Genomic DNA, 11,465 nt, shown 5'->3' with positions numbered 1-11,465 from the left:
TGGTAGGCCTGATTCAATTTAATAGTGGTCTCCTCACAATACCTACAACTGTTTAATGTTATGAATCCTTAGAGCTATGCTACTCTTTCATCAACAAAAGAAAAGGTTACAACCTTCCCCATGTACAATGTTTTTATTGTATTTTGCCTTTGGGAATTTCCAGCCCAGCCTAATCTCTATCTAATTGTGTGTGAGGGAGAAAGTCTCCCATCAGCTCAAAGGGTCATTGATATTCAGGTGAGAGCCAAGCTGTTTTCCAAAGTTTGATCATTCCTTCGTCTTCAAGGGCTGTTTGGCATCTTATCGCTCACATGTGAAATCAGCTCCAAAAGTGAGTGTCCTTTGGGAACTTCAGAATGGGCCCCGGTTTTGCTCATTGCATTTGCAAAGTTCCCCAGATTTTAGATTTTTAGCTAGATTTGGATTTAGCTAGATTTACCTAGACTTGGAGCAATTTGCAGCTTGCTAGTGGTTATTTCAACAAATTACTCAATTCAAATGATTTCTGTCTGTCCTGTAATCCCCAGTGCCAGTGCCCGATTCCCCAAATTTATTGGTAGTGCATCTTACCAGGACCGTTTCAGAGGCATATTTAAAATAAAACAGAAGGGGACTAAATTTAGTGCAGAAATGAGAACTTCGGTCCTGAAGTACCAGTCTTTGGCTGGAAGAAAGTGGTTTTCATAGATGCAAAGTTGTCTCCAGCTATTTTGTGATATCTGGCCTGGCCTGAATAAATCATGGGTTATTCTGGATCCTAATGAACTCTTGGGTTCTGCATTTACATTTGCCTTCTGAATGTTGGTTTTTACACTGCAATTAAAAGGAAAAGGATGGAGAAAAGCTGCCTGACTGAAAGGACACCAATTGCTGGATGAATCAAGCAGACTTCTGCTGATTGCACTGTGATGCCAAAGAGCACAGTTTAGAGCCAGACTTCCTTGGGCATGGAAAAGCATTGGCCAGGAGGACTCCTGGAAATGCTGCTGAGCTGCTGAGAATATATCAAATTCTCAAGCTCAAGATGATGGCAGCAAAAATCCTACACTTGCAGAATGACAAGGTTATCTCATAGGCGAGGTTAACATACAGCAGAAAAAGGGTTCTCTTTTTTTTTTTTGGGGAGGTGGGGGGCAGGGGGAAGTAGGGGAGAGAGGGGAAGGAGCAAAAAGAAGTGAAAAACAAACATTTCCAGCCATTTGTGCTAGATACCTTGTAAAATAAGGAAAAAAAGGAGAATGGTCTACACCAGAATCAAACGCATGCACTTTATGTACAGATTGATTTATACAGCACAGATACTGTATAGACATGTTATTACTGAAGTTTAGCTAAGATAATATTTATGATTTAGTACTTGCTACCCCATTACCATCCTGCACTGGACATCTCCATTTGCCTCTAAGACACCAATTGATTTAGCGGCACCAGCAGGGAAAAAAACAAACAAAAAACCAACCAACCAACCAACCAACCAAAAAAAAACAGATGATAGAACAGGGAAGATTTCCAAGAAAGTCCAAATGCAAGTTTAATAAGGAGAGAGAGCCCCAGTATTGTCTTGTGCTTGCTTTTCAGTGGCTGAAGAGCTCAGCTAACTGCTCTGTATTCCTAGCTTGGCTCCTTCCTCCCCACCTTAAATAAAGCCCTCCCATCATGCTTATTAACATTCCAATTCATCAAAGCAATTGTTAAAAAAAAAAAAAAAAGTTATTTCAGCACTGGTGGAAATTATTCTAACATTACATTTCAATAAAATGCCCCCTCCCCTCAGTGTATAAGCAATCAATGGGTTAAGTTTAGATCACTAACGTATGTTCCATGACCCCAGAATGCTTCATCAAATGTACTCATTACCAACTGAACAAGTGAATGAGTAGTTGTGAGCCTCAGTTTAAGCGCTGATGGGATTGTGTGTGAGCCCCAACGTGGCCGAGGTATTTAAATTTTGATTTTTGTAATGGGCTTTGACATGTTTCATTTCCTCCGAGGGAGCACTCAAGACCTCTGAAAGTAAATGTTGCTAAAAAGTCATCAAGGCAGAATATTAAAATGCCATCAAATGAAAATTTCACTAATGCAATCCGGCTAGGCCTTCAGGTACCTGAGCGAAAAGGGGAGTGTCAAAGGTCCCGCTTCTTTTAGTGAAACATTATTTGTTCCTCTTCACTGACTGTTTCTCCAAAATAAATTATTTAAAGTCTTATTTCTTTTTTCTCCTGGGCCCTTTAAAGTTCAACTACGCTGAGGAGAAGTGGGGAGGGGAGCTGGGGGAAGGAGGTGTCATATGTAGAAATTTAACAAATCACTGTGCATGCATGGAGTGCTGGTGAAGATTGGGTTATGCTTGCTGGGTGTCTGTAGCCTCGGTACGGGCAGGGGGCAGGCGTGGAAGTGCTCTGGTGCAGGGCTTCAGCCAGGCGTGGGGCAGAGACCCACACGCGTCATTGCAGCATCACATCTCAAGGACAGGCTTCAGCCCAGTATTAAGCACATTTCACCAGAAATTGGAGGGCTTGGAGGTCGTGTGAGTGCACCTGGCACCTTGCAGTGTTCCTCTCGTTCCTTCCAGACAAAAGGGTGGTTGGGAATATTTTGGAGCTGTTCCTCATTGAAATGGTAAAGCAAGAAGTGTTCAGAGGAGTAATCAGGTGGTGGAAAAGCATTGTAATGGTGGGAGTAGGGATCTTGCTTTTCTGTAGAAAGCAGAGGAAAGTCAAAAGGGCATTGAATTTGGCATAAAAGAACAGGAGGCTCTGGTTTCACTTCCACTCGTTTTCCGCCTGTGCAAATCTGTGACTTTCTTTCTGTCCCTCCTGACTTCCAGCACTGACAGGGCAAAACTTAAGCCCCTTGTTCCCAGGAATCTGAAGGCAAATAAGAAAAAAAAAAAAAAAAAAGCCACATTATTAAGAAGCCTAATTCAGCTGAGCTTCATTCAAACTTTACGAGAAGGATGAAACAGAGGCACTCTGACCTCGTGCAGATCCCTTCCCGGACGACTCCACCAAGGATATTGGAACAATGAACTCAACCAGTGGAACAGAGAAGAGGAGAACTGCACCATCAGGCCGAACGCTGATTGACTGAATACAGGCAGGAGGCTCGCTACGGTCAAACTTCATAAAGCTGATTAACACATCTCTGCCTGATACATATACCACCAGGAAGAGGGCAGGCAGCAACTGTCGGGGGAAATGCAACTATTAAGAGAGGGTTGCAAAACAAGGGTATCCAAATGATTCATAACTACCCTTTGTAACCCTCCTACTGTTGTTTGCTTTGAGTGAAGGGAGCAAGCATTTTTTTCCCTCTCATAGTTATTCGTGCATTGCTCTACACTTGATGCAAATTCTGTGCAGTGCAGTTAATAAAAACAAGAGAAAAGATATGCTGAAGCAATCTCCCCAATTGCTCCCCAAGTCCTGGAAAAAAATAAATCCCCTCTGCACACCCACAAAGTAAGCAATCTGATTTCAAAACTCATTCTACCAGTTCCTGACATTGTGCTGTCTGATTTCACATTAGCACAATGGATGGAAATGGCATTTAAGCTAATTATCTACAGGAGACTGAGCAAGGGGTTTAGGTGAGCTCCAAAAATTAGATGGGAAAAAGAAAATTAAAAAAAAAAAAAAGCAAAAAAACCACTCCCAAAATGACTGCATAAAATCCTTGCCCCTCCCCCCCCCCCCCCCCCCCCGAATTCAAGCTGGTTGCAAACAGTTTTTATGTTTTCTGGGAAATCCCCTGAAAACCGGGCCCCACCTGGGTGCTCAAGGAGAGTAGTGTTGGAGTTTACAAAGCATACACAAATGCTTCCCACTTTTAGGAGGGATTTTGCAAACACCTGATTTGTGAGCCATCTGCCAAAGTTGTGGCTCAGATGCATTTCATCTCAATTGGGATTAGGGTGAGTGATCCAAAAATGTGCATCTCAATCTAAATGTTGCGGGTCATGTCCCACGACATTGGTTACCTTGTCTCCTCTGGTATTCAGTATGCAAATGGGATGCAGCATGAAGTGATCCAACAGCAAGATGTGATAGGGAGGGAAAAGATAGGACAATGTGTCAGGGAAAGAGAGAAAAGTGTTTCAGGCTGTGGAAGAATGGAAATGAGAGGTTGGGACAAAGCCGTTCTAACGGAAGAGTATGGTGCTGTATGCTTGAAAGACATCAGACTTGTTGGGAGCTCATGGTTGAAAAATATATAGAGGCTGGAGATGACAATATAGTAGCCTAGGTTGGGATGTGGGGAAAGGAAACCTAATGTCACTGGGAATATTTGAGTGCCCTTTGAAAAGAGAATAGATCTCAGATTGGGAGAAAAAAACGTTATTAAAGTAATGCTACTTCATTTTCTACTTGCAAGTGTTTTCATCTGCTTTTTTGTTAACAGAGTTTCAGTTACCTTGAGAAGCTGAGATTGTATTAAAACAAATAAAAATAGTCCCCCTTGGTGCAACCAAGGTTCCTCAGATCCCAATCAATATTTTCTTTCAGCTCACTTTAAATTTCAATATATTTTGACATTCAAATTAAGAGGACAAACACAAAGACTTTAACAGAAATTACAGAAAAGACAAAACTCAATTTCTTCACGTTTGTCAGTGATTTTCAGCAATAGTTATAGCTACACAAATATTTAGGCTGTAAATGCTTCTTTCAAAATGCCATTTTGTTTTAACAGAAAAAAAAAAAAAAAGGAAAAGTCCCACAGACTTTTGTTTCTTTTGAAGAAGTCTAAGAAGAACTCAAATGTTTTGTTAATTTTCTTTTTCAACTTGCAATGTTGTTTTCTCAGTATGCTTTAAGTTGATTAAAGTTAGGACTTCTCAAGAATAAAATATTTCAGTATGGATTGTTTTTTTCTCCAACTCACTGAGGCATTCAGGACATTAACAAAGGCTCTTTTTCAGCTGGACTCTAAACAGTCTATTTAAAAAAAAAAATCACAAACAAGCTGAAAAATCAATTATTCACACAAATCTAGTATTGACCTTCTCTATAAATTACTCAGCCATCCAGTTCTGCCCACAAATTCATATATGTCACAGTGAAACCAAAGGAAATTGTAAATATGAAACTGGCTGTAACTAGACTGTTCAGCAAATCTTACAAGAAAACACATTCCCTAAAAAATCCAGCACAGAAAATGTGGGGAATTGCAAAAGAAACTACATTTTCATTGCTTTTGGAAACTGACTTTTTGAAACTTCTGATTTCCTTGGCAGTGACCAAGAAACCCCAAATTCCCTTCTGCTTCACAGATCACTCCTCTTTATGGTTTGTATTTTAAGATTAGATTGAAGGACTTGAGAGGCTCTGTTTCCTGCTGATTTCTTGTGTGATGTTAATCTGCCCAGAAAAAGACAGGGAGTCATCTGCAACCACTATAGAACACTATAGGCCGGGGAAGCATAGGAATGGCACGGGCAGCCTGAAGGTGAATTGTAACCTAGCTGATCCAAGCAGACATTCAACCTTTGCTAAAGCCTGGTAGTGTCCAGCTTTGTAGTTTCAGTGTCGTGCTGCATTCACCAGGATGATAGCAGAAAAGCTACGAGAGATGCTTAAACTCCACCCGTTTGTCCTGCCCGAATGTTTCCATGCTTTAAATTCCACATACACTTGGAAATACTTCGAAACTGAAGTGGTTGGAAACCATTTGGGATTTTACAGAGTCTCTGTTTCAAAACCAATCAGGACTTTTTTGTTGTTGTTCTCTCTTTGTGAGTTTGTTGCTTCATGGCAAATGCTACAGAAAAGAAGCATATCCTCTTGAGACACCATTTTGGGAAAGACTTTCAGCTGTCAAGGAGGGCATTTGACAAACTTCTATAGAACTAATCCTCTGGCCCTTGTTTATCTGACTTGGCACAATGAAGATATGATGCTTGCAGAAAGTAGTATGTTTACTTTAGTTCCTTTTCCAAAAACTCAATCAATATTGCAGCCTCAATGTCTCCTTTTATAATTGGCAATTACAGCCTGACTGCCTTGACACCCAAGCATCTCCATGTGTGTTGGTCTGTGCGGACAGAATAATGCAGCATCACTGTATCTGCATTTAGAGAATGGGGTCATCATTTTGGGGTTAGCCATTGACTCTGTACTTGAACTTCAGCCAAATGTTTGCCTTTCTTTGACCTTCATGTATCTAACTGGAAAATGTCTTTTGAAAGAAAGAAAGAAGTGCTGTTTATTGCAGAAGGTTCCTAAACAGTAACAACAAAAGAAGAAGGGCAAATAAGGCCTTCACAATTTTCTGTTGGGACTTCTGACATGAAGCCTGGGAGAAGAAAGCTTGATTTTTTTCCTCTGGCTAGACCTCTGAATTTCATAGCATAGACTTAGTGCTATGCGTATCCATTTGGTTTGGGAAGCTATGGCTGACTGACAGTTCCTGTAAGACCCACATGAAACATGGATGATTGCCTTTAAAAAAACCCTTTAGCATTTATTTTAACTAGCTTACGTCCTCCACTCAATATCTGAGATCTGCTTAGGCAGGTTCTGGAAAGAACATTATCCAGGAAGTGCTAACAATGCACTTCAGTTTTCTTCTGGACTGACTTGCTGCTGATACACTCCCAGTCTGTTTCTGAGAAAACTGTTTTCTGATAAATATTACTTGAAAGGTTAGTGCTCTGTTCAGGAGAGAGATGAAGACAATTTGTTCTGGCTAATAATGAGAAAAGTGCTCAACGAAATATTTGCACAAATGAAATTTTACGGTGAACTCAGGTTTCCCTAGGTAAAGACCTTCATTGCATTCATCCCACAAAAGCATTCTGCTCTCAAAAGTAAAACAAGGTTGCAGCTGTTGTAAACCTTCAGATTTTGTAAAAGGGAAATCCCATATAAGCACATAGCTCTGATTACATAGACCCAGATTTTCCAGAAGCTCCCTGGTATGTATAATCTTTCAATGGAGAAAAAAAATAAAAATAAAAAATGAACAGTTTGGGGCATTAGGGAAAGGTGAACAAAACCCATCGTTAAATGTACAGCAGCATGGAAAACAAAAGAAAACAAAATCAAGATTTGAAACTAACATGCAAAGAAAGTGGTATCACTCCACTGTATGAATAAACAATTTGTTGTCTCTCTATTTGCAAAAAATAAAAGAATATAAAAAAATGTACAAAATAGATGTGGGACTTTGAATAAATGTCTCAAAAATTAAAAAGCTAGAGGAATACATTTTTAAAATCAAAGGGGAAAACCCCGAGGGGCTTTTAGCATTGGGAGAGGATGGAATCAGAGAGAAGATGAGTGAAAGAGTTTTACAAAATAATGAACAGCATAAAGAAGCAAAATCAAGGAATGATTTGTCATATGTCCTATATTACCAGAACAATGAAGTGCATTTAAATTTGACAGAGTAAACAGTTTTTGTTTTTTTTTTTTTTAACCCAGTGACATATTAACCCCTGTGAGATTAATTTCTGCAAGGTCTCTGAAATCAAGAACTTTGCAAGAATGAAAAATCCATTTAACATTTATTTTGATAATGACGAAATCTATTGTTCAGTTTGAACATCTCTTAACACACTTTTTTTTTTTTTTTTTTTTTTTTTTTTTCAAGGAGTGGGAAAAACCCTCGGGCTTCCTGGCAGAACTCTAAACTCTAATTATTTAGGGTCAGGAAGAAACTTCTTCTCTTGGCAGGTTATCCCAGAGTTGCCCACTAGAGGGTCTCCAGGGTGTTCCTTGAAGTCATCTGGTCTTGGTCATCATTAATAGCAGAGAGGCCGCATCCAGGATAATCATTCCTTTTCCCCCATGTACCAGTATACTCCTGCATGCAAGCTCTTTGCAAATATCTGTATTTTGCAGAATGGTCTTTAACTGGGGTCCTTTCCTGCAGCACAAAGGAAAGGCTGTTTGTCCCTCTGTCCATCCAATTTTACCTACCCAGTCCTACGGGCTCACATCAGAACAAAGAGCTGTGGGGGAGCGAGAGGAATACATACACCAGGAGTAACAATCCTGCATCCTTTTGCAGGGATTTTAATGGTATATGTGAGGAAAAGTAATAAACGGGACATAGCCCATTAGGCAAGAACAAATTTTCTTCCCGTAATTTTATCTTTGTTTAATTGAATATTTAATTAGTATAAATATGAAACTAATTTTTTTATGTGTTCAGTACATTTAGCAAGAAGTGTTGATCCCGGTCTGCATCTTGAGAGGCATTTATGCAGACACGGACAGCAGCCATGCCCTTCTTGTCCCCTTCTGTGTGCTAATAGAAGTGAGCGGGTCATTTGGCATTAGCAAAGGAGTAACTTAGCATTTGCACTGAGCTGAATCTTGCCAGACTGTGTGCATATTGGAGCCAGTAGACAGCGGCTCCTTTCACGTTGATGAATGGCTTTTTTCAAGCGTTCTGCTCCCTAGTTATGAGAAGGGTGACCCGGTCAGGAGACGACTTTATGAAGCTATAAAAAATGTATGTCACTTCGGACTCTCTAATGTCACGGGAAAAAAAAAAAAAAAAAAGGAGAGAGAGAGAGGGAGAGAGAGAGAGACGGAGAGAGAGAGGGGAAAAAAAAAAACCCTGTGCACAAAAAATAGCAGGGTAATAAGCCTGTTTTCAATGCACTAAATAGCTTTCTGTCTACAGCCCCTGTGTATCCCTGTGAGCTGGGGCTGCCGCTTGCTTCAACAAAGCAGCGAGGGTTTTGTGTGTGTTTAAAAAGGTTGATTCTCTTTGCCTTCCTATCACAGTAAATGCTTATCATGATGACAACAAGGCAATGGGAACGCAGGTCGGGTGGCTGTTACGTCGGCTGCTGCGAACAAGCTATAATGCACTTTAAAAAAATGTAATCCACTCAAGGTGGCTCTGACTTTTAAGTATGCAGAACAGCTCGAGAGAAAGGCACCATAAAAGCAAAGTAGCTTTGAAAGGACCTTTTCATCTAATATTTTATAAAGTATTTTCTCTGTGTCACAAAGAATAAAAAGTAAAGGATTGCCAGGTATGTTTGCCCCTACGCCTTTGGTTTAATACTCTGGAGTTTAAAGATACTGCCATGTAGATTTTAACAAAGACGGCCCTCTGTAGATCCATAATTTAGCATTCATTGAATTTTCCCATTTCTTTTTAGGCTTTGATATGCATATTTCATTGCATTAGATGCTTCCCCCTCCCTCATGCCCCCTTCCACCCACCTCCCAGAGATGTAGCACATTTTATAACTGATGTTAAAATGTTAATTTGCACAAGGTAAGTGGCCCGGAGGATTGAGGGCAGAGGCCTTTTCTTTATTAGGATTTCAATTAGTCACGGGCCAAGATGGGAACGCCCAAGTTCTGGGTTTGAACGCTGCCCTTGCCAAAGTTGAGATGCAAAAGCTCCTGAACTCCTAGACCCAACTACGGGTTCACTTTCCTGTTTTTCCTGGTGGGATTTCCAGTTCTCACCCCGCCCGGCACTGGAACAACTTGCATCACGGTAGAAACAAGATGGGCTCTGAGTTGAGTGCCTGGCTCAGACAGATCATGGACATTTCTCTATAGAAACTTGGACACCTCTGTGCTTTTTGACAAGCACAAATCAGTTTGGAAGGAACGCAGATCAGTAGGATTTAATAACAGCAGCGTGCAAGTTGGTGTTAAATGGGCAGAGGTGATGCAGAAATGCAACTTGCACCCTTCTGGTATTTTGTGGGGTTGCAAAATGGATGTAGCTTTAATTCATTTGGAAATCCCTGGAGACTGAATTGAGTCCTAATGAAAGTTCCCATTGAAGTTAATGGACCTGATTCTCTTCTCATTGCAGGGAGTACTTCTAATTAAGTCAATAGAGTTACAATAGCATAAAACTGGTGTATGTGAGAGGACTAGCAGGTCTTGTGAGAGTTGAGCTTCCTAATGACAGGACTAAAATTGGACCCTGAAAATCCTGATCACTCTTGCACTGCAATAAATTCAGTGTAATTCCATCAAAATGCATCGAGCAGGCAGTGGCCTAAATACTGCAGGATTCTTCCCTGGTCATAAATGTGCAATTCCACCTTCCTCCTTGTGGAAGCAAGATCAGGATTTTGCTTTCAGTGGCTGGAGTACAGAAGCAAATGCAAATCCAGAAAAGGGGATGATTTTACTTTGATTATTATGTACTAATATTTAAATTGTTTATCACTGCAACCAGCATAGACTTAAGTCACTGACAATACTCCCAATTCTTTCTCTCTGGCAGAGACATACCTCAAATGGTAAAGCTAATGGAAATCAAAGAAAGTCATGGTCACTACTTCCAAATGCTTTCTTTCTACGGAAATGCATTACACGGTATAGGACAGGTAGGGAGCTTACCCTAGCATCCCTTAAGACTGTGCAACAGCCTGCGACAGAACTGGCTGTCACCACCAGAACATCCTGCCTTAAGCCCAGGGCACTTCCCCTGCAATGGGAGGAAAGAAAACCATCAAACAGCATGCACTGAATGGCCCACTTCTCCTGACTGAGCCCAAGAGCAGCTGAGCTTTACCTACCAGCATAGAAGGTAGAGATAGTCAGTGCACCAAATCCCAAGACAGCTATCTAAAGCCATACTCTTTTTCTCCCATACTTCTGTCCTCTAAAACTGTTTAAGCTTGATAATGCATAAAATATATATTTTTGCAAGAAAAAAAATTCTCTCCATTTAAGAATTTATTAACAATTTACATAATTGCTTAAGTAATCTGCATAATTGACAGAAAGTTTAATTTGACCCTAGTTCAAATGCAACACTTATGGTTTTAAATTGAAATGGGTATAATTCATTTATGAGAGTAATTAAGCCATAGTGTCTAACAAATACAATGTATGCTGCCTGAGGCCTTCAAGGCCAGAACATGCTATTAGGATGTTTTATTTAAATACGTCAAATCTGTTCATCTCCAAAGCTGCCTGTGTTAAAATATATCAAATGTCTTACTTGACCTTTAAGGTGCCCTACTGAAAGCAGGGCATTAAAAAAAATAAAATAAAAAAAAAATCACAGGCTTTCTTGTGTGCCTAAGAAAAGGCAGGAGTGGTTGAAAGGAGACCAAGGGAAGAGTGCTCTGAATGAGATTATCACACCGCCCAGCAGCAAGGCAGCTTTAAGGGACTGGTTTTGCCTTCATTAAATGAAATCCACTGCTGAGTGCAGTGCCAGCATACAGCTATTTACAACCACGTAAGCCATCCAAATAGAGCTTATGCGATGCAGAAATCTCTGTGTTGGCCTTCTGTGAAGGACAACCCAGCAGTCCCTGGAAATCCCTTGATTCCTCGGAGACCATTCAGGTTGTTTTAGCGTGAGCCAAGGCAGAGGAGGCAACCCCCAAATGCCAGTGCTGGCCAGTGATCGTCTCCCGTATTACCCCCCTGGAGGATGTCTGCTTAAGGTTACAGCTGTCCTTTAAGGACAGATTCAGTAGTCATTACTCAGTCTGAATGATACTTTCCTTTAGCTTTATC

At 40.6% G+C, this 11,465-nt stretch overlaps 1 long non-coding RNA gene across 1 annotated transcript in view; it reads right to left on the bottom strand.

Moving 5' to 3' along the window:
• Positions 1 to 936: 936 nt before the first annotated feature.
• LOC125183717 (uncharacterized) overlaps positions 937 to 11,465 on the bottom strand; it is a 35,184-nt gene continuing 24,655 nt past the window's right edge. The window contains exons 3-4 of the long non-coding RNA XR_007166181.2: positions 2,978 to 3,185; positions 937 to 2,867 (exon numbers count right to left, since the gene is read on the bottom strand). This is a non-coding gene — a long non-coding RNA (uncharacterized lncRNA). The remainder of the gene's footprint in view (positions 2,868 to 2,977; positions 3,186 to 11,465) is intronic.

Source organism: Anser cygnoides, chromosome 11, assembly GCF_040182565.1.
Source record: "Anser cygnoides isolate HZ-2024a breed goose chromosome 11, Taihu_goose_T2T_genome, whole genome shotgun sequence".
NCBI lineage: Eukaryota > Metazoa > Chordata > Aves > Anseriformes > Anatidae > Anser > Anser cygnoides.
Note: the sequence above shows the minus strand (reverse complement) of the source record. Positions and strands in the feature narration are given on the sequence as shown.